This window comes from Leptinotarsa decemlineata, unplaced genomic scaffold (assembly GCF_025532065.1).
Source record: "Leptinotarsa decemlineata unplaced genomic scaffold, Ldec_3_MD MMD2_tig00000199_RagTag_RagTag, whole genome shotgun sequence".
Taxonomy (NCBI): Eukaryota; Metazoa; Arthropoda; class Insecta; order Coleoptera; family Chrysomelidae; genus Leptinotarsa; species Leptinotarsa decemlineata.
In genome coordinates, this window is record NW_027412544.1 from 7,733,162 (window position 1) to 7,753,827 (window position 20,666).

At 33.5% G+C, this 20,666-nt stretch overlaps 1 protein-coding gene across 1 annotated transcript in view; it reads right to left on the reverse strand.

Moving 5' to 3' along the window:
- Positions 1 to 20,666, reverse strand: part of LOC111503494 (uncharacterized) — a 106,352-nt gene that overhangs the window by 28,626 nt on the left and 57,060 nt on the right. The gene's annotated exons all lie outside the window — the stretch shown is intronic.

Consider the following 20,666-nt stretch of genomic DNA (forward strand, 5'->3'; position numbering starts at 1 on the left):
TATCTTCTGAACGGTAATAGATAGGTATAGGGAAATAGTATATAATTTTCTGACAAAGTGATAATGAATCATAATATGATATTATATACGGGGTGTTCCATTTGAAAAATCAAAGAAGCCGCTACTTTATAGTAGAAGCGACAACGCCGCTTCATCTAAAATATTTTAGGCGTGTAGGTCATATTGACTTATGCATACTGTGGAATTTTCAGGTTGATCCGTTGAATAGTTTGCCAGAAACGGCTAATTAACGCTCATCATGAAAAGCCCTGTATAGAATGCTCTAACTTTGAAAGGATTTTTTTGTGGGGGACTCAATATTTCTTACTGTTTTTTGGCTATATAACTCTCAGATATGATGTAAGAACAACTTTCAGAACTATCAAACTTTTGACACAAACTAAACCAGAAAATACGGTGGAAAAAATTAAACAGTGCACTAACAATAAGATGTGAGAAAAAATAAACATCGTAAAGATATAAGAAGAAGATAACAGAATCGGGCATAGCGAAGCATATTCTTAAATCATCCGGTGATCACGCTATAAACAAAACAAAAATTATCATCAGAAAAAATTAGGAAACTCAGAGAATGAACGAACACCTCCCAATGTCTCATCGATGCTAGGACCTAGTACAATAGTAGACTTGTACAATATCGACAATACACTAAATTTTATGAAATAATTTTAATAATGAAATTAATTAAGTGAAATTTCATATGTGAAAAGACAATATATACAACCACAATAATTGTTCTAGAAATGCTTAGATATGTTATACAGAGAACATTAAGAAACTCATACCATTCTATTCTATCGCCACTCTTGGTGGAGAATGTTAATATTTTTTCATACATCCGTTAATGAAGTGAGAAAAAAATACATATTTTCAGAACAGGAAAATATTCAGTAAGAACCATAAAAAAGTTTTTGTTTCTAGATGCAAATTAACAAGTAAAACACTGTAGATATATTTGAAATTCTATCAATCGTGTTTCATCAAGCTTTATTTTTGTGTTTCAATTTCCTGACAATCTTGAAAACAAACAGATGTTGACAAATGAATTTTATACAGACTTTTCAAAAACTTACTGTGCATTTAAAGTCGTTGTATAAAGAACCGAAATACCACTTGATCAAAGTAAGTAAAGACCCCATTTATTTTTGAAAAAAAAGTCGATAGCCCCCTCTGTGTGGCGAGTGATGTCACACCGTTGCCTTTTTTATCAAAAAGTATCTACTACAAAATACATATTTTGTCCGACCCAATTCAATAGGAAGGTATCCTTACACAATGAAAATTCGTACTTTTCCGTTTTGGAAATTTTTGTGTTGCCGTAATCCTTCTTTTTCTGTCTAATCAATTATAATTCGTAATATTTTTACAATTCTCAATCCTGGAAGTAACAAAAATATCGGTTTTTGGCCAAAATTCGATTGTTGTATAATTTGGTATGATCAAATAGCATCTCATCTCATTTACCATCTTAAACGCATAGACTCTGCTCGTTTTCTATGGCAGGAAAAATGAATGCTTTGTTGATATCTGTTGAGAACTGTCAGACGTTTATGAACATATCAAAGATGTATTCAAATGATGAAAGGACTGATATGCTATTTAGTTATGCAAAATCAAATAGAAATCCTCTTTTGGCAAGGAATATGCATGTTGAGCTATACCCGAGTGAAAACATCTTCTGTTTGAATTTAGGATTGACCAGTTACAAAAATTATGCTAATCAAGATTATTCTTTACGAGAAATTACCCACGAAATGGGGATTTCTGTAAAATCCATTAGACAGGGATTACGGAAAGAGAGTACGATTCGCGAAGTGATTAAGACGTAAAAATAGGGAAGTTGGAAATATTTGTAAAAAAATAATATCGACGGACGAATCAAAATTCACCAACAATGGCTGGTTTAACAGAAACATACATTATAGGTGGAATAATACAAATGAACATTTACGCAGGGAAACCAATTTCCAAGAAAAGTTGGGAATTAATGTTCAGTTGAGAATTGTGGGAACAAACATTCTTGTCCCTTTCTTTTACGATGATCAATTGAATAGTGAAATATATCTTCATTTTTTATTCAATGAATTCGATGGTTACTTAGATGAATTGTCACTGACTATCCGCCATGAAATATAATATTTTCAACTGGACGGCGCTCCTCCCCATAATGCAGCAATAGTAAGGGAACATTAAGATGCAATATTCCGAAGAAAATGGATTGGTAACAATGGTCCAATTAACTGGCCAGCTCGATTCCCAGATCTTACTCCTTTAGATTTTTTGTCTGGGGATACATAAAAGAAACAGTGTTTTCAACACCATGTACAGATATCGACCATCTCAAATAAAAAATAAGAAATGCATGTATGCTACAAAATTCCCACAGAAATTGTCTGGACCGACAACTTATGTGCATTCAACAAAGAGGTCGTCAATTCGAGCATTTAATGTAGATTGCCATGGAGCTTTGATTTTCCGTATTGCTTTCATTTTTCCCAATGTAGATTGCCACGGAGCTTTGATTTTCCGTATTGCTTTCATTTTTCCCAAAAGTTCATGATAATATAAATTGGTTTTCTGTTTGATTGTTTTCACTGATGATGGTGGTTATTTCAAATGAAACGCTATAAAAATACCAAATGTGATATACCCTTGGATTGTGAATTTATTGCTTTATCAATATATGCAATAAAAAATGCAGACCCGTATTTAAAAAAAAGTTGATGGTAGCCATGTCGACACGAAACGTTTTATCGAATATATATTATTACATCGTCATGAATACAATGATATTTTCCTTTTCCAGTTTTTGATATTTGGTTAGGTTAGGTCATATAATGATCATATGATAAAACCATAATAATATGACAGATATTTTGCAAATACAATGCTAATCAGGTCGAGAACATTGTTTTACAATATAAATATCTGCAATTTTCAATGGATAAAAACTGAATTGTTTCAAATCCTACCCTCTATTGCAAAACGTGATATTGATATTTCAAATTGACAATTGTAAAATACTGAATTGAAATAGCAACTCTGTACTAAATTTTATGGTATCTGGCGAAACAAGGATGGTGCAGTACTCGCGTGTTTTACCACTGTAGCTACAAAATGTTTCAATGAGAATTAATTATAAACGTTTCTGCTTCGACAAGAAGTTGAGGTGAGGCTTCATTGTTATTCTATGTAATTCAACATGAAATGTTATTTACGAACAGCAATTTCCTACTGAATAGTATTATTCGACGTGGACTATAGTGGTTTTGCTCGAAACAGACAATATTAAATTACGTTTCTTGCGGAATCAGTTTCACAAAATGAACTGATTTAATCTGAAACCGAATATAATTAATGTAGAACATTGACCAATATTTTTGAATAGATCAGTTATTCATTATGTTTCCTATTATTATGCTAAATATTGAAAGTTATGTATCAATTTAGAGCTACAGGGTGCTGAAGTTTTTGGTGGAAAGTAGTACGCATCTTTATATAAATATCAAATGAAATATTCTGCTTATGTATAAAATATTTGTCAGTGGAACTAGTACGTCATTTGCCCTGAAGCGTTTTGAAATTAAAACCCAACCTTTTTTATATAGTGAAAATAATTTTTGAAATCCTCATGAAAATTGCAATATAAAAAGTATTTTAGTATAACAATTTGGATACAATTCTTTACTCAACTTCAGAGAAAATTTTTAGCAAAAGTTTGAAGGAAGTATACAGGATACCAGTATCTTTCAGAAACTCCAAACTCTTTTTTTTATTTTTTCAGTATATATCAATGACCTCGTCAAAACGTTCCTCCGAAAATTGAATGATTCACTTCATTAATAAGAAGACATAAGCTGAGTGGATGATCCTCATCAACAGTGTTAGTAAGACTGGTTTTTACAGAGCGAAGTCTGTCCAAATGCCTGCATTATGAAACGCAAGTGTTGGAGGTATAGTTTTGACAGTACATGAGAAGCATTCTTCTTACTGCTTAACAGAATGTATCGTTTCTGGAAGATAATACAGTTTTTTTTCATCGAATAGTCTTTATTGGTCTAAAAAACATGTCATGATGTCCTCTGATTCCAAGTTGTGGATTTGACAGAAATGAACTATCAATGAGTTTCTAAGATCCGTGATTCTTGTTACAGTTGCTAGTTTTCGTTACAAGTTTCATTCCATTTCAATTGTCGAACCTTGACTAACGTCTGGGACATTTGCAAAACCAATATGGTTACCTTGATGATGCAAATTTTGTCAGCGAAACATGCGTCAAGGAGCAGTTCGGTATGGAAAAGTGCCTATCATCCTGGAAGACTGAAATGACTTTTTTATTCTACTAACAGCTTTCAGAATTCCGTCGACACTATTGGGTTCATTATCTAGGGTCAGTCCATATGATGCGTGGAAATAAACAACGCCACATTATTTTTTCTGTACATTAATGGTCAAACGTTGTTGATCACCCATCCAAACCTAAATCAATTAATATTATCATTTTCAACTCCAAAACATGTAATAGAATAGAATATGTTACTAGGCATCATCCGTTTAGCAATTCTGAAAAAAATGTATTTATTATTTGATTTTTCTACGCAATTCCATTCGCATCCATTATTCATCTCCATGGAGATTAAACATTGCGCAACGATCTAGTAATTGAACATTTTCCATTCCTACGAAATACTACTGAGAACTGCATTGATACAAAAGGTCGTGAATTTTATTTCATAGTGCAATGAAAACTTGTTTCTATACCATAGTAGGTAGTCACGTTTTTCTTTACAGGATATGATGTATATTAATATTCATTGGGCATCATTCTTTCATTGGCCTCTTGAAGTATGTATATGGCAACAAAAACGAAAGTTACAACTAGTGTTTAACATTGAAATATCATACGCTATGATGAATTTACGATATATAACTTGATAAAAACATCGAGTGTCACAGTTATAAAAAAGATATTTTTAATTCCATAAATCTAAAACTGTCGTCTCGAAACAACGACATTATCTCCACCACAAGTGTTGGCCACTTGAAAATTAGTAATTTTTAAAATATAGAACTTGAAAAGTCAGATGCGTGAACTACGATTCTGTTTCATGGAAGGGGTCGGTGTGCTTAGGACTTTCGATACATTTTAAAGTCTACATTAGAAGTAGGTTACCAAAATATAAAAATTTCATTGAGATTATTTGTAAACTTGAACACATAACTTCCAAATTCCAATTTTATAACTGTATTTGATAACACAACTTACAACCCAATTTTTCCGAACCAGAAAACTGTACACAACCTCAGCAACTTTTCATGCTTTATAAAGCTCAGATCAGTCCTTCTTTGGAGTATTGTTCTCATGTATGGAGCTTCATCCCCAAACATACCCTGAAGCTGCTGGATTCCATCCAGAAAAGAGCCATCCACCTGATTGGAGACGCGAACATCACTTGCAACCTTGATAGCCTGGAACATCGAAGAAAGGTTGGAGATTTGTCTCTCTTCTATAGATACTTTCACGGAAAGTGTTCAAGTGACTTGGCACATTTGATTCAACCAACAGCGGTACATATCAGAAATACGCGGCGAACTATGGCTACTCATCGTTCAAAGTTGAACTCAGTACACCTCGAACTTCAGTGTTTAAGAACTCTTTTATTTGGAGAACGGCGTTTATGTGGAATAAACTTCCTGAGAACATTTTTCCAAATGTATTTAATCTCCAGCGATTCAAATCCAATGTGAATCACAACTTTTGCATAGGCACCGCTCTAAGAGATTTCTAACGATTTTTCTGTAGTGCTTGTATTTTGTCCCTAACAAAATTATACTTCAATCACACTTCATTATCATCACACTTATTTAACTGTCGTTGATCCGGAATAATACGCGCTCTAAATCAAAACTGATTCTTTTGTCTATGAAAAGACTATAAATTATGAGATTTTTTCTTTTTCAGGAATCATGGATTCACGAGAGACACTCATCAAATTTCAGTTTCTTGATTAACTTATCTAGGTACTATGTTTGCTGGATTCCTGTTACTTGCAGCTATTTTCTTGATAAACTTTTCTCAATTTCATATCTTGCATTGCTCGAGGGGAAAATGAACAGTCTATGGCCGAGAAAATTTAGTCCCGCAACTTGTTGTGGACAGTGGTGGGAGCTCTCAGGAATATAACTGGTGTCCGAAAAGTCTTAGTACGGCCACCGTATAGACGTAAACACAAGTAAGTTCACTCTCCGCCATATTTGGCTCAAAATTCTCCACCTCGAATTTTATGCGCGGCTGAACTACAGCGCAACCGACTGAATCTGAGGCGTTTACCAAGCGAGCCAAATTGAGGCATGGAATATTAGGTATTACAGAGTGTGTCGTTGTAAGTGGTGGTTTTGTATTTCTGAAAAATTTATGTCTAGTTTCTAGTTTCAAAATGAGCAAGTGTCGAGCTGTGGATTGCTGTAATTTGCAGGGTGATGTCGGCATTCATTTTTTTCGATCTCCAATTGATGAAAAAAGGTATGTTTTTCTAGTATTTATTGTGTAAGATTGAAGTAATGAACACATAACGAAAATCATAAAATAAATTGTTATAGACCATATATAGTGGAGTCATTAATATGCAGACTTTTTATTATGAATTTAATTTGATGAAATTGAACTTTATGAATAGTATATGCCTACAGTTCCACTGGAAACCCACAAATGAAAATAATTGTTGAACCACATCAAGTTTTAATTTGTATCTGTAGGAAATCAATTACTCCCAAAGTATCAAATGTATATTCAAATAACCATTTTTGGAGCCTACTTTCCATTCATATGTTCCAGATAATCTACTATAAATAGAAAATATGCTTTAGAATTTCATTAGATTGACACACTTCATAATTAGCAAACTAGGCAACCCAAAACTAAGAAATCTGTATTTTATACTGAAGTTTTGATTTACAACAACCAACAAAAAAATATTTTAGAAAAATGGTTCAAAACAAAATGAAATAAACGTTTGCTGAACTACCTTTTTTTATCTCTCATCAAATTTTGCTTCAATATATTTAGTACCTATATTCATTTGTATTTTTCAATTGATCAAGATCCTTACTATAAACACTAAATGTTTCTTGGGGTCAATAAAGATTATTGTTATTTATATTTATATATTCTCTAGATGCATGCAGTGGAAGAAATTCGTGGAGTTTGTTGGTGATGTTCCTCCGGAAAAATGTCAAAAAAACATGAGATTGTCCTCTTCACTTCGATGAGAAATATTTTACATCAACCAGAAAAAACCGCCTAAATAAAGATGCAATCCCCACAATTCGTTCAGGTGAAAGGTAAATGGAACAACAATAACGACCTTGGAAATTCCTCCAATTCAGTCACAAGAGATTATAATTCTATTATTATATGTGAAAATCTCCCCAAATGTGATCTCGATTCATAGAATCCTGGCCGTAACCCACGCTACGTTGTCAGAATTGTCAGTGACGGTGAGTTCGGACGATCACCATTAGAGTCACCATGGGCGTAACAATAGTTTTTATCAAACCGTGAAATTCTCGTCTGAAATGAGAATGAGCATCACATGGTCAGTCGGTAGCCAGACGGTTCGACGTGGGTGCTTTGTTCACTCACTCGAATTTACTGCCGTGTTGGTCGGTGCTTCAAGCCCTAGTGTCGATCGATTTTTACTTGCTGTCGTCCAACCCCTGTTTGGAATCACACATTAAAAGGTAAGACCTCATTAATCCTTAGCTCGCACAAGTTTCTACTTCTGAGGGTTGTTGTTCGTAGGGGTGCGACAGCTGGTTAACAGATTTTTAAACATGATTCATTAACTTCACTTCATATCATTGTTGTTGTAGAACAATTCAACTGGAAACTGAAACTTTTTGTTATTACATTTTTGAATATCTTCCAAACTTGATAACTGTAGGTGGATGTGAAAAAAACCGATTTATTCATATTCAGCCTTTTGAATATCCCTAAAATCAGTTATAAAATCCTCAACATATGAAATCAATCATTATTCGCAACACGTGCGGAATCTGCTGAGCGTGAAAAACATATGTTCAACATTAGTTTGTTGAGGTTAAAAGTTAAAAGACGTACAAAGGCTAAAAACTACAAGCCTCTCATCATTATTCTCGTCATTATTAATCTTCTCTTGGTTCAATTGTGACTTAAAACAATACACCGGTCGCTGCTCGTTGATTATAATAATGCATGAATTTGTTTCATACATATTTCATGAACATAATAAGGGAATAACATATTCATTCAGTAAAATTCATATAAGATAAATGCAATAAAGATAAATGTTCTTTGAACCTGTAATAAAGGCTTGTATCATATGACGCATTCCTATGGCTTTTATTATTTCAATGGTATTTCAGAAAGTGTAGCGGAGGGAAAAACTTTTCAAATGAAATTTCTACTTATTCAGAATATGCAGAGCACATAAAAAAATATTTTTTAATAGTTACAAGGTGATAATGGACTGTATTGCCAAACATGCGCAAAACTAACTGACTGTTATAAGGAAACAAGTATATCTGAGGCACCAGTCAATCTAATAATAACACTGATGATCTTCAAACAAGACTCAACCTCTGACGGAAGCACCAAACTCTTTCGAAGGTTCGAAATAGATGAACACTTCAATCTAGCAGATCACTATTATAATATTCATGCGGTCATTGTTCACTGTGGTTCTGGCGTTGAATTTTGTCATTATTACGCCTTGGTCAAAGACGAAACGGACTGGTTTAAGTTTGACGATAGTCGTGTCACGAAGTGTTCTGGCGATGTATTGAATTTACTGGAGCCTCTGGAAACACCCTATATTTTTTTTATGAGAGAGAGGACATTGACAGATCAAGATTTTCAGAAGATGTAGTGCTGCAGGTGTTTTCCGGATTTTCTTGCAGCTGAAAAAGCAAATGCGCAACTGGAATCAATGAAGTCGCCCCGGAGCGCCAATTAACTTTTGTTGTTGTTGTTGTTGTGTTTTTGTAATTAAATGAAACATGTGATGAATAATTAGAGTTTAAAATTGAAAACGTTTTGGGGAGCATCATTTTTTTCTCATAGAATTTGCCCCTTTTGTGTTTTTGTAAAAAATACAAAACCTGGATAATTCTCGCCATTTCTCATCATTCTATTTATGTAAGTAGATGATTATTGCAAAAAAATCATATTTGACTGTGTGGCTGTGCTATATTGTTATTTTTCTCTTGGTGATTAATTATTGGAGTTCCTTGTGGTTTTACTATATCTTTTTAAAATTTTCATTTCGGTATTCAGTATCCCTTTGTTGGGAAATAACTCATTAAATGGAATGAATATTGTCTGTCTGTATTTTAACTACTGAAAAATTACCTTCTACAGGATGGTGAAAAGAGGTTTGTATTCATTCTTTGAATCAGATAATGTTGCTATGATGAGTTAAATGATTTTCACAGAAATCTTGATGGAAAAACTCACAACTTGCTGGCGTACACATTTGATTACGGTTCAGTATTCTCTGAAGAAAACTATTTTGTAAATGGATACATTTACAGAATAAATTCTGTTTTGAAACACACAATGTGCAATGTGTGTTCGATAACCAATAACTGATGTGTCAACGAAAATGAAAGAAGGAACATAATGCTATAAATATAGCATTGCAATAAAACAATATTTTTTCGTTTGAGATTTTGTATGTGGATTTATTCCCGTCTTTCGACAGTCCGAGTCGCTGATGATTCTAATGACAGTGACCTGTAAGAAGGCCTGTTAGATATAGTGGTTCATCCCTACTGTAGTTCAATCCAAGGGTGAATAAACGCCTTGGAGTGAGCCAATTCTGAAAGATTCTGCCAGAAGTCCATAAATCTTCTTGCCATCCAGGTGTTCAATCTTTGGCAAAGCCTAAAGAGATACCAATGATAGGTACTGGCCCGATGTAGCTGCTTGTAGCACGTAGCATCCTCTTTGGAAAGAAGTCAGCAGCCTTCCAGGCCAGTATGGCCAGGAATCCAGGCTAGAGACAATCTATTAAGTCTTCTTATCGAGGAGAGTCGTTTTTGGCAATTTGCTACCAATTTAGATTTTGCTCGGTAGAAGCCAAGAGCTTCCAACGCTGCTTGACTGTCCGAGAATATTTTGACTTGTGTACGAGGTTGGATTCTTCCAATCTCTCCGCACACAATTCAATAGCGTAAATTTCCGCTTGAAATACAGTCGCATAGGTTCCTAGGCAAGTTGATATTTCTGTGATATCCGTGGTATACTTCGACTCAACATTTTTATGTGAATTTTAATTGAATGGAAAATCAACTTCCTACTAACCAAAACGTTCTTGAAAAATAGGAAAAAAAAATCTGAGAATATTTCGAGAAGTTTTTGGAAAAAAAAACCTTTGGAATTTCACTTCCCCATCTGGTAATGAATCAAATAAACGTACTGTCATCATGACATGAGTAGCTGTCTCATCCGTGACAAAGTCGTAATTTTATAAATAAGATGAATACATCATCTCGTGATATTGTTTAGAACCGTGCTCTTGAGAAAATTAAACAAGAAAAATGATACATAAAATTTCTATGAATTTCACTAGTTCGGACTTCCATTGTCTACTATATAAAATGATTTGAAATCCCTGAAACAAGTAAAAAAAGAATAATTAAAAAAGAATAGTTGAAAATAACAATTATATTAAGCAACAATAAACCTGAAATGAAATGATAGTGAAGTAACCTACAAGTAAAAATATAATAATGACATCACCCGAAGACGATTGTAGATACCAACAATCGAAACGTCGTGAACTAACGTGACTTGGAATCTCTACACTTTTTTATTTTTTATTATTTTCTTTTTGCATTCCTTTAATTTTTATTTATTCAATTATTATATTTTTACTTGTAGGTTACTTCACTATCATTTCATTTCAGGTTTATTGTTGCTTAATATAATTGTTATTTTCAACTATTCTTTTTTAATTATTCTTTTTTTTACTTGTTTCAGGGATTTCAAATCATTTTATATAGTAGACAATGGAAGTCCGAACTAGCGAAATTCATCACGAAACATTGTCAATCACCTTCAAATAAAATTTCTATGTTCTTATAGGACGAAATTGCAGTAATACTAGTTACAAGTGAAAGTCGTAAAAAGCTATAGAAAAATTCATTTCTCATTTTTCATGATGATTTCCTACCAAGTAGTAACGGCTACATCCATCAATTTATTGAAATAAAACAAGTGTCTTATTCCGAAACTTGAGAATGATAGTGTTCCATGTAGTTGAAATTATAAAATGGAGAACTAGAAAGAAAATACCTTTCTTTTCCAAAAAATAATCTCTCCAGAAAATATAGCCCTTTCAATTTAAATTTCGTAACTTTGATTCAATTCCATAACGAATGTTTGGAGTACAAACTGGATAGGAAACAATGATTTTCGTAAATGTTCATGTATATCTCTGGAAGTTTTTCACAATTTTTTGCATAAAGATGAATGAAAGCCAAAAATCGTTTTTGCCATATACTAATCTCTCCTAAAAAATACCCGTTTCAATTTATCTCGAGTAGTGTTACTTCTGCAATAGTGCTGAATTAATAGTTTATAATATCTAAGTAAAAATGGGTAGAAGTGAACAAGTTTCTCACACAAGTCTTTTTGCTTGGTCCCTCTCAATGTAACAAAAAAAAATTATGCTTGAAGAAGCTATTGTATAGCGAAACACGTGTCGCGGTTTTTGTAAAACCCTTATAGTGAAAATCATACAATAAACTGTATTGATTAGTTTTTTAATATGGATTTTCATCAAGTATCGGACAGTTCTATTCAAAATTTTCCACAATGGACGAATATATGTAATCTGTACCGTGAACTGTTTCGCTGGAGATCATGATGTTCTGCTCAGAAGAATAAGAAAAATTATCATGGCTACGCTGTAAAGAGGAACATATAATTCCGAATGTGAATACACAACAATTTTTCATGCTCAATGAGTACCACTTCAGGAATAGATGAAACAGAGCACGAAGAGTTCAATTTCACTTCCAGTTACAAACGTGTTTTGAATTCTCAAGGAGATAAACGGGTGCAGTATTTGAAAGCCCGACTTCTCTACTGGTGAGATAGAAAACTCTTATAGTACGCCCGAAGTACAGCATTTCTAATCATTTTTGGAATGTTCCAATATAGAACGACAGAAATTTATAAAATACTTGACGATAGTAGATTCTGAGAAAATGCTGAAATGTCAAAATTTTAAGTAGCTATAAGTAGTAGTAAAAATTGAATTCAAACGCTGCTGAGTGTCAAACTGGACAGGAATCAATGCCTTTTCGGAAATAATGGGGATGCGGTTTCGAAGTTGTACATATCTCAACAACTTTTACTAATCCAAAAATCTCAGATTGTATATCTCTGGATTATTTATAAGATCTGCTTTCTCAGTTACATTTGCTCAGTGTTCCGTATTTAGGAAAGCCAGGAAAAATTGTGATCGGTTAGTTCCAAGATCAACGTTAGGGTCAGACAGTCAGTTATCACTTGTCGAAGTTGTATAAAATGATTTAGTTTTTGATTTTTTTTGCAAAATCATTAACTTTTGGTGAAAATTCCTTCTCTTGTTCGTCATAACATACCTACTATCTTCAAAGAAGAATTCTCGACACCTAAATAATGCCTCTTTCAAATCCAATCATTCTCAAATAGTTGTGAAACATCGATCATGTATAAAAACCGAAGTCAGATGTTTGTGATGACAAAGATTCTGAGAATCCATGTTGTTTTCACTGATTCGCTTCTGTTTCATCAAAATCTATCTAAGCAAGAAGTGAGATTGTCAACTGTGTACACAAGTTGATACATGGAACAAGACTCTTTTCGAAATGTAAACATTGTTGTGTGCTTAGCGCCTCTGTGAATGGAGAGCAAAAATACGTTGGATATTTTTATGTAGAATCAAAAGTTCCGTAGATCGACAAAATATTTCACACAGGCAGGGGTCCATGGTACTTATTTCTATGCATCTTGGTGATGACAAATAATACCAGAAACATTCGAAAACTTTTTTTTCTATAGATCTTTTCATATATTTCACATACATCTGATTCAAACCGCCAGATCCTTATCGCTTCGAGGTTCACTTTGAACAACAACATTTTTTAAGAAGTCTTTCATGACCTTGTGGTTAAACTTCCCGAGGCCATTAGGAATATAATCTACAGTGATATGAATCAAAACTAATATTATGAAGAGAAAATATTTGTATGTTTCTGTGTAATGGAGGATTAACTCAAAAATTATTTAACCGATTCTGAAAACTTTTTCAAGAAATGTGCCGCGGTATCTCTCGAAGGAAGTTGTACTTCTTTGCCACTCTGGGACCGGGTACCCGTGTGGTCAGCTCTTTCTCAGCGATCGAATATTCTAAATACTTAATTTTCGTTATTTGGTATTTTTTCAAAATAGTTTTTCTAAGAATTTTATTATCGATTTGATTTGATATCCACTCCTAGACATTTTCACCAAAAAATTAAAAATGCGGGTTTTCGCATTTTTTAACATTTTTAATGTTTTCAGTGGCCTTTTCTACGCTTCAATGTCGTTTTGGCACGCTTCTTGGCGGTTTGTAGACGCTTTTTTTGGTGGTTTTGAGACGATTTTTGACAGTTTCTAGATGATTTTTTATTACTTCTAGACGTTTTTTCACGATTTTTAGAAGGCTCCTAAACGGCTCCTACACGGCTTTTTTCTAAAAATTGGTTCTCATATGTCAGCCTCGAGAGAACGCACGTCATCTGTCAAGCACACAATACTTTTCTTTCATTGAACTAGGACAAGAATGCATCATTCATGGCCAGCTGTATGTTAGTCTAGCGCGGATAGGACCTCACTAATAATTATTTATATTGATACCGCATCAAATATCATTTAATGGAAAGTAGTCATTAAACTTCAGTGACTCATGTTTCCATGAATAAAACATTCTGCTCGGGAAAAACCTATCATTCTATAATATATGCAGCAACGATAAAACTTTCACATTCAAAATTGAAAATGCCTAAAATTGTTGAACCTGTAAACCACGGATATAAACTGTATCATAATGAAATTTAATCTCTAAATTGCACCCGTACCTAGGTGGGTAGCTGGTCCAATATGAAACGTAATTCTCTCATGGGGACCGCTCTCAAATTCTCTCAGGATGTTTCGTGCAGTGCTTGAGTCTCGATAAAAAAATAGTTTTAGTTATTTCATTACTATCAATCTATTCAAACTCAGTTCAAAAATGATGCATATGGTATTATTGAATAATATTCTTTGAAAGACATATTTTTTGTTGTGGAATTGATGCTCCTTGATATCTTTTGAGCCACTAACCTTCCACAGTCTCATAAAATATATATAGATCAACAAAGAGTAAGTGTGATGAAGGGCAAACTGAAAAGTATTGAAAATTCCATTATTTCCATCATTCATTTTATTTTCAAGAAAAATTTATGAAAACAAATTACTGACAAATTGGACTATTTAAAGGTTTACCTATATAACGCAGTAACTTCTGGTGGTAAACTTTTCAGTCTGCCTTTTATAACACTCGAATAGATCTAAATTTATCTATTTTTCAGACTCTGAAAGGTTCAAGGAACAAGAAATAGTACATTTTCATGAGTTTCAATCATATTCAGGAACTGAGATGAAGCTGAAATTGATCTAGTTGCCATAGAAAGGCTATTGAATGTGTACAAATGTTACTTAACTCATTACTTGAAAATTATTGATACATATGATTCACCACCATGAGGATCTCAATATTTCAGATACTTACATCAAAAACTGCTACTCGATTTTATTAAGTTACTGATCATCATACCCATTTCCGATTTAACGGGAAATCCATTGATTTTCTCTCTTATATTTCTGAATACGCCATAAAAATATATCGAAAAATACCTACAAGAGATGATTTTTTTATGAAAAAATTGGTAAGTTTTTAAAAAAATCGAAAAAATATACCGGCATGATAATAAAAACGATTTTATTACAAAACTAGGCGTTTCACGAACAACGAACATTTTCATCAGAATTTCAGCATATCATGAACATGAGTATCTCATGAAATGCCATACTTTGCACTGTTCAAAAATTCCATACGGAAGTTTGATTGAATTCAGAGAAACGGTTCATTTCATCGTTACCGGTGCAGTCCATCATTGAATTCCAAAGGAGTGCCTGTTATAGTAATATCAGAGCAATCTTTCGCACACCTAATAATCTCCCAACAAGTCGGAATAATTCAACGAGTTATTAAATTGCGAGGGGAACAGAAGAAGAAAACTGCCGGGAAACGTGACTGACTCAAGGTATGCCGCATTCAGCCAATCCTTTTTGTGGTTGGTATTTGTATTGTGATTCTGAGATTTCATCGCCAATGCTATAAACCAAGTAGTAAATAGTAACAGAAAAACGTGCAATCTCCATTGTTTCTTCGACAAGCAATTTCAAAACAAATAATAATGTGCCTTCTTGATAGAATACTTGAGACCACCCTGAAAGAAAATATATAAAATCTAAATTGGAAGGGTAAGTATTTTTAACCGGCTGTTTTCCAGATTTTCTAACAGGAAATATTTTCCTATCTTTGAATAATAGGAAAATCAATACAAAAATCAATCTCTCCCAGAAATATACCCCTTTCAATTTAAAGAAGGATCCTATGGCTGGGATTTATTGAAATAGGGCCAATGAATGTCATTACTACTGTCATCGATGACATGAATAGATTCAACTTATTCATGACATAAAGTCGTAATTTTATGAATGAATTGAGTGATTCATTTCATGATGATTTGTGCTGAGGAGGCAAGTATCTTTTTTCGAAACATCAGATATCCACCTTTGAGTATGACAGGATCCTGTGAATGATATCTGATTCAATTCCATAAAGGAATGTTTGGTATACCAACTGAATAAACAAAAGATATTTTTGTATAGCTCAGTATTATACAGTGCTTTCCTTAAATATCCCTCCCCTTTTATTTTTGAACGGGTCAACTTAAAAAATTGAAATTTGGGATATAGACATTGATGCATGAATACTTTATTTTGAAGTGAAATTGACAGATGAAACTTTCAAGATGGCGACTGGGCGCCATTTAAGAAAAAAAATTGAATGGAAAGGGGGGTCTTGTGACACATCTGTTTGAAGCTCCTGACAAATGCTTCACAACTCTAGAATATAATGTCAATACCTTCAACTACTACAAAATAGCGGAACTTTTAATAATTGCCTGAATACATTGACATTTAACTACATAATATGAGGTAATAAGCTTGAGGTCAGTTCAGAAGATGCTCGAAATGGTTGCCTTGAACATCTTGACATATGAACGGCCTATCCGATATTTCACGTCCAACATTTTCGAACACAGTAACGTCAATATCTCTACAAATGGACGAGAATTGACCATTTTAGAGATTGTTGACGTGGTATCTTTCTACTAGTAAAACCGAAAACAATGATGTTCATTATCGTACTGACATTTTTTGTCGTTTTTATAAACAAAACATAACTTAACAAACCTTATCGGGTTGTTGGATTTGCCATATGGCAGATAAAAAAAGAATATTTCAAGAAATATCGATATTAATGTGTTTGTCTTCAGGAAAATATTAAATGTTTCGCCATTTTGTAGTAGGTGAAGATACTGACTTCATTTTCTAGGGTTGTGAAGTATTCGTCAGGAGCTTCAAAATGATGTGTCACAAGAACCTCCTTTCCATAAATGTTTTCCCATATGGCGCCAGTCGCCATCTTGAAAGTTCCACCTGTCAATTTCACTTCATAATAATGTATTTATGCATTAATTTCATTATCCCAAATTCCAATTTTTTGAGTTGACCTGTTCAAAAAATATAAGGGTGGGGGGGACTTTCAATAAATGCACTGTATAAAATAAGCAGTTACAAAAGTATTTATCTTTCGTGTAATTCAATGTTTAAACGGAAGTAGCTGATTTGAGTGGGATTTTTTTTTCCACTTTGTGTATGAAAGTTATTTCTTTGCATGATATACACATATTTGTATGAAGTTCATTATTTGCATATTTGTATACAGTTCATTATTTGGAATTGATTGCTTTCTTCCCTTCTTTGGAAGATTCCCAGATTTTTTGTATATAAGATGGAGATGTAGAAAGCCAAAATCTTTCATTCCCAAAAAACAATATCTTCTCAAAATATACCCCTTTGAATTCAAATAATGATAAGTCTTCATTTTCCAAAAAAAAAAAACAAAGTAAAAAAAGTGATTCAGTACACAAGAAAACGCCGAAGATCAGATGATGTAACCAAAATCACACAAAACATTTCTTGTCATTTTTAAGCGTGAGTAATATTGGTATACATATTTGACGTGTTGAACATATTCAAGTATGAATTTAGGTCTACTGTTTCAGTAAACGATCGACCAACACCCGTACGTCGACGAAAGGCAAAATCTGCCGAAAACATCGCCGCTGTCTGTGAGAGTGTGCAGGTGAATCCTAGGCAGTTGATTTCGCGGTCGCTCACAATAACTCGGCCTTCCGCAGACCACAACTTAGCGAATTTTGCGTCATGACTTGGGCCTGCACCCGTACAAAATACAACTGACCCATGAACTGGAGGTAAACGACCATAGACAACGACGCATGTTCGCTGATCCATGAGCGTCCAATGCCTCCCGAAAAAGGCACTGTTTGGTGTGGATTTTGGGCTGCCGGCGTCATCAGTGCTAATTTATTTGAAAACGACGTTGGCTAGGCCATTACTGTCAACATCGGGTACTATAGGTTGATGATTACCAACTTCTTTTGGCCTGAATTGGATGATATGGACTCCAACGACATGTGTTTTCAACAGGACGGCGCTACGTGTCACACAGCTCATGCCACATTGAATATTCTGCACGAGCGATTTGAGGACATAGTCATCTGACGTGAAGGTGATGTGAACTGGCCAATGAGATCGTGCGATTTGTCCCCGTTATATTTTTTCTTGTGGGTTTTTCTCATGTCGTAGGTATATGCGAATAAGCCACAAACTTCAGCGGTCCTAAAAGCCAACATAACCCATGCCATCGATCAAATTCAGCCTGATGAATACGCCAGAGTCATGGAAAATTGGTCGTTTCGGATGCCCTTCACCCCGAGAACCCGTGGCGGACATTTCAAAGATGTTATATTCCACGCCTAATGGCATCAATAGGTCTTTCGAAGGAATAAAAATTTAGATAATGTCTCACACACACTTTGTTTTATTTGAATTCAAATATAGGAAACACTTAATGAAATACCCTACCAATGTAGTCTAATCAAACGTAGCTGCTGGTATAACAGACTGAATTGCTTCATAGATAATAAGTTGATCTCTGAATATAATGAACACAATGTATGAGAAGGAAAAATTATTTTGACATTTTTACTTCCTTACTCATTGAGATAAGAACAGCATACTTAACAGTAGAAGGATCATAACAATATTCCACGGCAGGTTTATCTTTTAGTTTCCATTCTTACAATTATATACACAACGAAATCATACGATTCTAAAAAACGCCTGAATTTCGTGTATGTAAATGTATATACATTTCATTGAAAACTGGTTCGAATAAATTTTTTTTTTGACAATTCGACCCATGGTGAGAAAAAATAATATTATTTCCAGTCTCAAATTTATATCTCGAAAAAACAATGATCAGAATTTTCCATCTCGATGTTTCGAGGCTCCTTTCGTTAATACAGAAATGAAGAGTACCCTGTAGATGTATTCGATCTGAATGGAAGTATATTAACCATATTTCAATAGTGTCGGCTTTTTAGTCATGAAATGTAGATTATTATTAGCAACTGATCGAAGAAACTATGGAATTCTTGTGACCATTTTTGTTGTGAATTTTTTTTCTAACTACACTGTGATTTAAGAATAGTTATAAGATGACTTGTCGAGCCAAATTGTGTTGTTACATGGGGTGGGTAGTTTTCCTCTTGTTAAAACACTATTTACGGGATGGAGTTATCATCATTCCAAAGTGATGGACTACTTTACTATCAAACGAAAAATTTTAAAAAAAATTATTGAAAATGTTATTTTACATCCCTGCAATTAATCTACTGAAATATACTTATGAAATTTTATTGTAGTATAACGTGATTCATTCAACACAGCTAATCAAGAGAGTAAAAATATTACTCATTATCTATCATCAAAAATCTCACGGAAAATACAGATATAGCTGCCTTGATCCCGATAAGAACTCAGGTAAGTACCACCATAATATATAAAACCATGAAACTGTCCTTGTTCGATACAAATTTGCATCAAGAGTTTTTGTTTGAGAATAATGATTAAAATCCTTGAATTTTACGTTTGTAATATATTTATATATCATTACGGGACAACACAAATAATTTTTTGATGGAATTTATGAACGAATGGTATGATAAAGTTTCTAAATCTGACATGGTTGAATAGATTTATGAACAAAGTCACTGAGTTATACGAACCGAATTAGGTGATATTATAAGGAAAGAATATTTATACTAATATTTTTACTTATCTAGATTTATGCACTCTCTTTATAACTTTTCTGATTGAACCAAATTTTGTTTTCTTCTAAGATATTTGTATTCTCTATTCGATTCAAACGAAATGATTGGAAATGTATTAATTAATTGTATTAAGTTTATTAAAGCTACAAATTGAGTAGGAAAGTGACTGCCGTGTTATGTAATTTTCATGTTTGACAGTAGTTGTTCCGTACTCTTATATGCTTTTGCTTCCATTTTGTATCTGAAAAAACCATATTCGGTTTATCAAAGTCGTAATTTTATACAAAAAAAGAGCTTCAAGTCTTTTGAAGTCCACAAAAGTGATGGTGAGAAGAAGAAGACAACTGTTTTCGCCCAGAACTGTTATAAGTAATTGCCCAAGGAATTTTTGGAATTATTGCAAATTAATTGAATAGTAATATTTCTGTAATTCAATGTTCATTGTTTCTGAAAGAAACTGGTATCAACTTTATCAAGGTCACAATTTCAAACAAGAAGAGTGTTTCGTCTTTAAAAGTTATCGAAAAAAAGATGGAGTCGAATACCAGAAACTTCTGAACATGATCAACAAATTTTTGTCTAAAAAGTTTATACTGAAGTTAATTATTTTTTTTATCCCACATTTTTCTATGATGAAAAATAAGTAGACAGTCAAAAAGTATTTCGTTTCTACTTCGTTCCTAATAGATATAGCTTCATATTTATATTTGTTCAGAAAAAAACCCACAAAAAGGTTGATGAAAAAGTTTATGGAATTTAACAATGGAAATATGCATTATCAATGGTGCTAGTCAGTTAAATTTGATAATATTACTCTAACTACTCGACAGATGCAAGTATAAAACTCGACAGATGCAATTCAATTGTTTTGGTTGGTTTCGGGTTTTGCCATGGTCTTCTTTGGTTACAATATCCAAACGTTTCAACTGTAACTGCGACAGTCAACTTCAGTGGAGTGGTCGAAGTACTCTTCTTGACATATTGACTGAACCTGAAGCTCTGCCATGTCTTTTATATCGCTAATTTTCCGCACGCACTTTATG